The following is a 9,558-nucleotide window of genomic DNA, read 5'->3' on the forward strand; positions in this document are numbered from 1 at the left end:
ACTTATTTCATATAAAATAGCTAAGCTTTTCTTACCTCCTTTAATTGCCCTGTAAACTCCAAGAAATTACAACTACCTTTCAGTTCCTTTACTAGTTTCTCTCTCAAATACATCACCAGTAGGGAAAGAAGGCACTACCTCTAAAACTTATTAAAGGCTTAAGACAGCAAATGGGTGCAGTGAACTTACAAGTTGAGTAAGCAATTCTATAAGGCTATTTTTCAATTACAAATTCACTATTCACAAGGAGGACAGGCTCAGTCTCCATAATACAAATTTATGAATTCTGGGCTCACTTTAACCAGATACCCTAAATAAGACCAAATTCTTCAATACTCTCTGCTTGTAGAATTATACTGTAATATAACCATACAGTACTTTAAGGAGGGAAAACACACATTATTTCCTTTGCCATCCCACAAAAACAAAACAACGGTCACCAGAGGAAAATCCCAAGAAGTCCTTGCCTTTCCAGAGTTTATATTCTCCAATTTGGGGAAATAAACCTTGTAGTCAGCATTACTGAGGTAATTTTTATCCCCCCCTTTTTTTTATTTTTAATGTTTATTATATGAGAGAGAGAGAGAGGCAGAACGTGAGCAGGGGAGGGTAAGAGAGAGAAGGAGACACAGAATCCGAAACAGGCTCCAGGCTCTGAGCTGTCAGCACAGAGCCCAATGCATGGCTTCAACTCACGGACCCTGAGATCACAACCTGAGCCGAAGTCAGACGCTTACCCAACTGAGCCCCCAGGTGCCCCTTTATTTCCTTAGAAAATTCAATTTCTCTTGGGCCACCTGGGTGGCTCAGTCAGATAAGTGTCCGACTTCAGCTCAGGTCGTGATCTCACAGCTGGTGCCGTTCGAGCCCTGCGTAGAGTGAGCTCTCAGAGCCTGCTCAGGATTCTCTCCCTCTCTATGCCCTTCCCCTGCTCATTTGTACACGCTCTCTAGGACTCTCTCTCAAAATAAATAAACTTTTGGGGTGCCTGGGTGGCTTAGTCGGTTAAGCGTCCGACTTTCGCTTAGGTCATGATCTTGCGGTTTGTGGGTTCGAGCCCCGCGTCGGGCTCTGTGCTGGCTGCCAGCTCAGAGCCTGGAGCCTATTTCAGAGTCTGTGTCTCCCTCTCTCTCTGACCCTCCCCTGTTCACGCTGTCTCTCTCTCTCTCCTAGAAATAAATAAAAATATTTAAAAAAATAAAAAAATAAAAAAAATAAACTTTTAAAAAATTCAATTTCTCTTGGGCCACCTGGGTGGCTCAGTCAGATAAGTGTCCGACTTCAGCTCAGGTCGTGATCTCACAGCTGGTGCCGTTCGAGCCCTGCGTAGAGTGAGCTCTCAGAGCCTGCTCAGGATTCTCTCCCTCTCTATGCCCTTCCCCTGCTCATTTGTACACGCTCTCTAGGACTCTCTCTCAAAATAAATAAACTTTTGGGGTGCCTGGGTGGCTTAGTCGGTTAAGCGTCCGACTTTCGCTTAGGTCATGATCTTGCGGTTTGTGGGTTCGAGCCCCGCGTCGGGCTCTGTGCTGGCTGCCAGCTCAGAGCCTGGAGCCTATTTCAGAGTCTGTGTCTCCCTCTCTCTCTGACCCTCCCCTGTTCACGCTGTCTCTCTCTCTCTCCTAGAAATAAATAAAAATATTTAAAAAAATAAAAAAATAAAAAAAATAAACTTTTAAAAAATTCAATTTCTCAAAAGTACCAAACATGGTGTTTTTATTGCTAATATTTACTAAATGCTTACTGTTGCCCAGATACCATCCCAAGCAGTCTTACTTCCTTCAATCTTCTCGACAATCTACAAGAGAAACAGGTTCTATCATTATCTTTCCTATTTTTTAAAATAGGGAAACTGAGGCACAAAAATGTTAACTGATTTCCTCAAGGTAATAATAACCAGAAGTAGCATAAGCCAGGATTTGAATCCAGGCCGTCTGATCTCAGAACCTATGTCTACAGCCACATTAAGCCACCCTCCTTCTCTCGCAATTCTAAGTTCATTTTGTCTCTCAAGTTACACTGTAAACAGACTAATTCTTTAAAAATCCTCTATAGTTTTCACCCAAGTTACAACCAAGGTACAATGAGTTAATTCTCCCATCAACTCTGAAAACTCCTGGCTCTCTAGAACTTTCTCTTACTCTCCCACTAGGCCAAAGTGGAAAAAAAAGCAGTGCTAGCAAGAAAAAGTAAGTGCCAGCAAGAAAACAGAAACAAGCCAGGGTAGGCAGACAAGGACTGCAGAAACAAAGAGAAAGAAAGAAAACGAAAACAGGAAAACTGCAGTGCAGAGAGTTCCAGCAAAGAACAGACAAGAGAGAGGAAACTGGTACAGGACAAATGAGGAAAAACGGAAACCTGAGTATCAAGATGCTGCCTTCAGCACCTGTGATGATTTATTTATCCACATCCTTTTTCCAGTGCACATACGAATTCTTTAATTTTATTCCCCAGGCAGGTCCCTCGGGCGACATTCTGGTTAACTGAGTGTTCTGCATGCTGCTATTTTAACAGCATTGATCATGAGGAATCTCAACTCTACAATTATAACCAACTGATTGACTGCATTTCCCATTTTCTTTCGGTCAGTAACAATGGACAAGCTTAACCCAAATGAATGCATGCGACTTTTAAGGAAAAGTGCTACCAGTAATCATTGGTAGGATGCTAGTGATAAAATTCTTGGCCACTCTCTTTCGGGTAAATCACCCTCTCATGTATTTCTAAAAAAGTGAAATGCTGTTCTCCGAGTATTACTTCTCAAACAACTCTTCAGAAAATACTTTCCCTTAGACATACCTAAAAATCACTTGATCAGCATCTGTGTAAGCCAGTGGTTAAAACAATTTCATGTTAATGATACCACGCAGTTATGAGGAGAACTGCAATCTCTACACTTATGTTTTCAAAGAAGAATGAAACCAGGTAGAACTGAATTAGGTGGAATGCAGTGTACAAGCTAGTCAGCAGTAATAACAGGAAAGGTTAAGTGTTCAGTGATTTGTCAGTGTTTTATTCACAGCTCTTTAATAACAACCTGGAGAAGGGCCCTGGTCTTTCCTATTTTGTTTTGGAACACGGGATCAATCTATGGAGCATAAAAAATGACAGAATATGATTGTAAACTAATCCCATTCCTCCTACCTCATTTGAGTTACTTTCTTCCAAAAGGAAATCCATTGGGGCGCCTGGGTGGCTTAGTCGGTTAAGCGTCCGACTTTCGCTTAGGTCATGATCTCACGGTTCGTGGGTTCGAGCCCCGCGTCAGGCTCTGTGCTGACTGCCAGCTCAGAGCCTGGAGCCTGTTTCAGAGTCTGTGTCTCCCTCTCTCTCTGACCCTCCCCTGCTCATGCTGTGTCTCTCTCTCTCTCCTAGAAATAAAAAAAAAAAAAAAAAAAAAAAAAAGGAAATCCATTATAATAAAGGAAAAAAATCTTTCTCAACACTTGTGTCCCAAGAAAAAGCCAGAAACCTCCATCTTAAGGACAGGTTTTTGTAGTCATTCTTAAAAGTGAACCAAATCAGCGTGCCCAGCTGCTCAGTCAGTGGAGCAAGTGACTCTTCGTCTCAGGGTCCTGAGTTCAAGCCCCATGTCCGGTGTGTAGCTTACAAAAAAAAAAAAAACACCAATCACTGGAGGTACCTGGGGCTTGGAAATGGGGGCGAGTGGGCAGAAGAATTCTGGGCTCCAGGTGCTCAGCACCTCCCCCATCTAAGTGTCAAGTTCAGGCCTATCACTCCTTTTCTGGCTCCCAGATTTTAGACTCTGTGGTGGAGACGGGATGCCTCAGCCATCTCCGGGAGAAGATAATAAATACTAGTGCCATAAATAAGTTGATAAATGACTGAGAGGGGTAAAAATTTTTAAAAAGCCAAGATTATTTAGTGTTCTAATTTTATCCTATACTTAAATCCATGGCTCCTCTTAAAATCGGAGACTCATTAAACTTTTAATTTCGTAATCCTGGACTCTCAATCAGCTTTCAAAGTAACCTACAGTAACCAGTCCGAATTCTTTTTGGTTCTCTAAGACTTAGTTTTAAAGTCATGAAAAGCTTTCATGAAAATCTAGAAATCCATTTCCCACACTTAAAATTAAGTTTAATTTTGCACCACGGTGAGCGCCTTGCCTCTCAAGGCTGCACCGCCTGGGAACCAGGGAGCCCGGCACACGACAGGCCCCACCCCAGACCTGAGGAATCGGGACGTGAGAGGCGGGGCCCGGCGACAGCGTTTGAACAAGCCCTCCCGGGGTTGCTGATGCTCAGGCCGTTTTGAAAGCCACTGGCTTAGGGCGTGAGAGTCACACCGGCTAGGTTCAAATCTTGGTAGTCAAGGCCGACTTGCTGAGTAATCAAGAGTAAATTACGCCGCTTCTCCAGACTTGTTCCTCATCTACACAGGGGAATTACGGGGTTGTTTTGAAGATCAAATAAGAAAACAGGCGTTAAGTGCTTAAAAGCGATGCCGAGCACTTAAACATTCAAAGGTTAGCTGTTGTTACTACCGTATACAAGGCCCTCGGACGGGGGGGTGCACCGGGAGGGAGACAAAGGCGGAAAAGGCTTAATCCGTAGCCCTCCTACCTACTTACTGACTAGTACACAAAACCACCAAACACACTCCTTGGGAAAATAAAATAAAGATGCCCTCCTAGGAGGGGCAAACGAGTTGATTGGGACATCGTACGAAGCAACAACACATTCTGACCGAACAATGCACGAGGCGGCTTTAAGTGATGCCTATAAACAAGGAGAGAGAGCCTCAAGAGAAGGAAGTCCTTCGGGCCGCAAAGTGAGAGCCAAGGTCCGAAGAAGTAGGCAAAAGGAAAGCAGCGCCAGACAGTGGAACTCTGCGGCTGAAAAACTGACAAATACACAGTCGTAGTAGAAAAAAATAAAAGGTCATTCCAAGTCGTAGGCTTCGGCTTGGGAAAAGGCTCGGCCTCCTCGGGGCACTCTAGTGCATCCACATTTGCTAACTAACTTCCCCTTTTTGTGTCCTGAACACCCAAAGACTACTTTTCCGCAAGGCCTATCAAGCCATTGTCTGCAAGAGGTGAGAAGTCTGCACGGGGCCAGCCCGTCAGCAGGAGCCAGCACTGCTCCAACAGTCTAAGTAGACATCTGAACATTCTCGGCTGCAAAACGACAAAAGCAACCCAAAAACCCCAACCTGCTTTACTAAAGGGCAAAAGTCGGATCCAAGGGGAGGGAGGGAGAGGGAAGGGAAAGAGGATAGTTGTTTTCTCTTCTTCCCTCCCCGCAAACCCGTCTGGGTGCCGGCGGGATCCAGACGGCTGATTTCCATGGCCCGAAGGCTGAGGTTTTCCTTCCGGTCATTGTGTTTATTTCCCCCAAAGAACAGGGCCCGCGGGGCCGGCGCGGTGGCCCGGCCCGGGACAAAGCCCACTCCGGGCTCCACCTGGGCGCGGGCAGGGGCGGGGAGGGGCGGCGCTCGCGGGCCCGCCGGCCGCAGTTACCAGGCAGCGCAGCGGCGCCGCCCCGGCAGCCCGCCGGCCAATCCGGCGCGTCTGCTGCCCGGGCGCACGAGCCCCGGAGACACCAGGCCGAGCGCGACCCCACGGCTCGGGCCTGGCACCGCGCGCGCACCCGCACCGCCCGAGCTGGCCAATCAGCGGCCGGGCATGCGCAGCCCGCAGGCTCGCTCGCGCGCGGGCCTCACGCGTGAGGCCCCCCCACGCAGCGACAGCGCGCGCGCCCCTCCCCCACGCGCACCCAGGCGCGCGCGTGCAACTGTCGTCCCCCGCGACCGCGTCTGCTCCTGCCCCACCCCCAACGCCGGCTGGCCGTGGGGGGGGGGGCCGGGTACCCCAACACTGCCGCCGACGGCCCCCAGACCCCAGTCCGTGCAGGCCCCGGAGGGGGCGCGTCTCAAATAAAGGCCCTGCTAGCGATGGCAACCGGGGCGGGGGACGGGGGATGAGGCGACAGGGACTCACCCGAGTGCAGCCGCCTCCAGGCAGCGCCGGGGCCGGGGGAGCAGAAGGGAAGCGAGTGTGGGCCGCGCGAGAGCTGCAGCCGCGGTGGAGCAGCTTCGGGCTGAGGCGAGCTGGCGAGCGGGCAGGAGGTGAGAGGGCGAGGGGCCCGGGCGTCTCGGCCGAGCTCCTGTCACCGCCGCATGGCCGCCCCGGCAGGGCCTCGCTCAACGCCTAGATCCGATCACAGGGGACCGAGGGAGAGGCCGGGGTAACCGCGGCAGGCGGGCGGCCTCAGCTAGAGAGCGCGTGCGGGGAAGCGGGGGGGCGATCGGTGGCCCCTTTTCTCTGCTCTCCGAGCTTCTCTCTCACCCTCCTCCTCCTCTTTTTTTTTTTTTTTTTTTTTTTGTTCCTCGAAGGCGCGCTGCGCGTGCGCACCCGCAGCGCCGCCCAGCGGGAGTTGTAGTTTCTGATCGGTCCCCACCAACGCGGCGGCGGGGGCGGCGGACTACGACTCCCAGGAAGCCTCGCGCCCACGAGCCCCGAACCCGAGGACGCGGCGAGCGCGGCGCCCGGCCCTCTCCGGCAAGGACTGTCAATGGAGGCGCGGGTGGTGGGAGCAAGAACATGGCTGCACCTGGGGCCTGCGCGGCCGCCTGGGTGGGGGAGGGGAGCCGGGACATGGGGGCGCAAATCTAGGCCGGGGGTGGCCCTCGCCCGCTCACTGCCCGGATGCGGCCGGCCTCAGCCACAGTTCAGGACCTGCCCTCACTCTTGCACCCCAGATTCCCTGCCGATTGCGAGGCCGGAACTCGGCAAAGGCCGGGGAGCCCCAGCCGGCCTGCCGCTCTCGGTGCTCCGCCAAGGGACTTCCTCCGCGCTGCACCACCCTCCGGGACACAAAGAACTCCTGTTAGTTTTGAAAGCTTGCCTCAAAAGCGGCCGAAAGAGAATGTTGCCCCAACTTTTGGACGGACGATGGGAGGGGACTCTCCTGTTTTTATTTTCCGCCCCCCCCCGGCTTGCTTTCCGCACGCCCTCTCACTCATCATTTAGAAGGAAAGTTGAGGCAAAGCCACTGAATGAGAGCAGAAAACCTGCCTTGTAGCCCGTTTTGTTCTGTCAAGCGCGTAGAAATGTTACCGAAACCTCTCCCCCCAACTAACTGGTTTGCTTCTCAACTTGAGCTCTCGAATTCCGAAAATGATGAGACATGGCTGTTCACCTAAGCGAAACGCAAAAAGTTTACCAAACTCGAGCCCCGAGGTCTTAGCTCTGTAAAGCACGAGATGGAGTGATTTTTTGCGATTTTTACCCCCCAGCGGAGACGGGGGGAGGTGTGGGGGGGACCGCACGCCGGCCATCCTCCCCCTCCCCCTCCTCCTCGGTAGGTGGCGACCACGGCGCTTTTTCCAGCCTTTGTCGCTGGAAACAAAACTTTCCGAGAGCAGCCAGGCTTTTGATGTAGGTCCAAGACCTTCCCTTTGAGTCTTCGTTCACAGATTGGCGGTTCCCCATCTTTCTTGCCATAGACCGCACCCACAAAGGCGGCCGAATCCAGAATTTCCATGTCGGGATTCTTTAAGATAGCTGGATGGAGACTTGTAAAGATTCCCGCGGAAGCGGTCCGATTGCAGATTTCCACATTTTTCACGGTTTCCCCTGCAGCGTTTTGCAGGCATTTTGTCCCCGCCTGACTCGGCTGGGACTCTTCCTTTGTCGAGTCCCTCCGAAGCGTTCGTTTCGTCGTCATGAGGCGTTTGCTTTTTGCACTCGTATTTCATTAACGTGTTGGAATATTTGATTAAACGCCGTATGCCCAGTAGCACGTAAAACTGACATGTATGTAGGGAACACACGTTAACTTTGGGAAAAGTCTGCAGTTGAGCTGATGGGGAGCAGTCAGCCTTCCAGGGGCAAAAAACCACTCAGAGGCTTTGAGCACCGGTGAGTATGTTTGTCGCAGGCTGCAGGACACTGGAGGTTGAGGACAGTGAAGGAAGGATTCACTGGGTGCACTGGTGTCATGGAGTAGCAGTAGGGAGTGTTAGAAAGTGAGCTGGCAAGGCCAAAAAAAAAAAAAGTTCATTGGGTCAAGATTCTGCTTGTGATCATTAAAAACTTGTTTGGGAGATAGCCCCTGGCTTCTACGAATTTAACACTTCAGTGTGGGATTTTCAAACAGCTGCTTCATGAGCAACTCCAACGCCTTGTTAAAATCCTAAATTTGAGTTTAAAAACTTGTTAAATCCTGAAGCACTTTCTCACGCCTTAGCTAGCTTTGAATTGCAGCTAGATAAAAAGCTGGCCCTTTGGGGACAAGGAACAGCAAATGGAAGGGTGTGTGGTTTGAACAGTGTGTGGAGGCCAACTCTTTTTTTTTTTTTCCCCGCCTACTGCTATTGGGGGCTGTCACCCTCAAATTTATGTCTTCTAGTCACAGATGCACTTTTAGAGTCTTCCCTAAGGCCTGGCTCACCACCTTGGCAGTTCCTGTTACACTTGTTGCTTTTCATTAGCCATTTTGCCCCTCACCTTGGGGTAGGTGTTATGTCAATATGTTAATCATGACCCTGGCAATGAGCAGATGAGCGGCTGAATACCATCTCAGCACAGCAAGTTGTTCCTCCCCACCCCCCACCCCAGGATCATATTGCTGTTTTTGGGGGTTGAGCAACAGATGAAAAAAAAACAAGCGATTTGTGTTCAGGGGTGGAATCCTTTGTTAAAGTGCCCTCAGCTCACTGTGTTCAGAATCACATTGAACAGAGCAAGGTGTATACACTAAGCCTGATCTGAGGCTCTTGGATCGTGCTCACTTAAGACAAAAGTGTACACAGGCCAACAGGCGGCAGAATCTTGCATGTTATTTATTTTGGATTATTTCAAACATTTCTCTTTTTGACGTGTGACCTAGTGTGCACAGTCCTGCAGATGAGCATCCATATAGAATGACTCCATTCTACTGAACACCTGGGAAACAGAAGCCAAGTCTAATGGGCCTTGGCCAGTCGAGAGATGGGTCCCCACCAACTGTGAACTCGTCCACCAGGCACAAATACATCTTCCTATAGACTGAGTTTACAGCCTTGTTGACTACTTTTTTGCATTTAAGTTTATTTTGAGAGAGACAGAGACAGCTCAAGTGGGTAAGGGGCAGAGACAGAGGGGAAGAGAGAGAATCCCAGGCAGGCTTCTGGCTACCTGCACAGAGTACGATCCGGGGCTTGAACTCCTGAAACCACGAGATCATGTCCTAAGTGGAAACCCAAGAGTCAGACGCTTCATCGACAGAGTCACCCAGGGGACCCCACTACTTTTAAAGAGCAAGTGGTGATGTTTGAATGTCTTCACCAGTCTTAAAAAACAATCAGGGGCCCCTGGGTGGGTCAGTTGGTTAAGGGGCCCACCTCAGCTCAGGGCATGATCTCGCAGTTCATAAGTTGGAGCCCCACGGTGGGCTCTGTGCTGACAGCTCAGAGCCTAAGCCTACTTCAGATTCTGTGCCTCTCTCTGTGCCCCTCCCCTGCTCTCTCTCTCAAAAATAAATAAACATTAAAAATTAAAACACACACACACACACACATTCTCCTAGGGTTTTTAATGCGTGGTGTAAGGGG

At 50.1% G+C, this 9,558-nt stretch overlaps 1 protein-coding gene and 1 long non-coding RNA gene across 2 annotated transcripts in view; one reads left to right on the forward strand and one right to left on the reverse strand.

Moving 5' to 3' along the window:
* GTF2I (general transcription factor IIi) overlaps positions 1 to 6,312 on the reverse strand; it is a 109,946-nt gene extending 103,634 nt beyond the window's left edge. The window contains exon 1 of the mRNA XM_039255204.1: positions 5,963 to 6,312. The gene's annotated coding sequence lies outside the window, so the exon portion shown is untranslated. The remainder of the gene's footprint in view (positions 1 to 5,962) is intronic.
* On the forward strand, positions 6,024 to 9,017 carry LOC120247345. The gene is made up of 2 exons (XR_005532276.1): positions 6,024 to 6,090; positions 6,358 to 9,017. It is a non-coding gene; the product is annotated as an uncharacterized LOC120247345 (long non-coding RNA).
* The last annotated feature ends 541 nt before the right edge of the window (positions 9,018 to 9,558 follow it).

This window comes from Hyaena hyaena, unplaced genomic scaffold (genome assembly GCF_003009895.1).
Source record: "Hyaena hyaena isolate Hyena2069 unplaced genomic scaffold, ASM300989v1 scaffold_514, whole genome shotgun sequence".
Classification (NCBI taxonomy): Eukaryota; Metazoa; Chordata; class Mammalia; order Carnivora; family Hyaenidae; genus Hyaena; species Hyaena hyaena.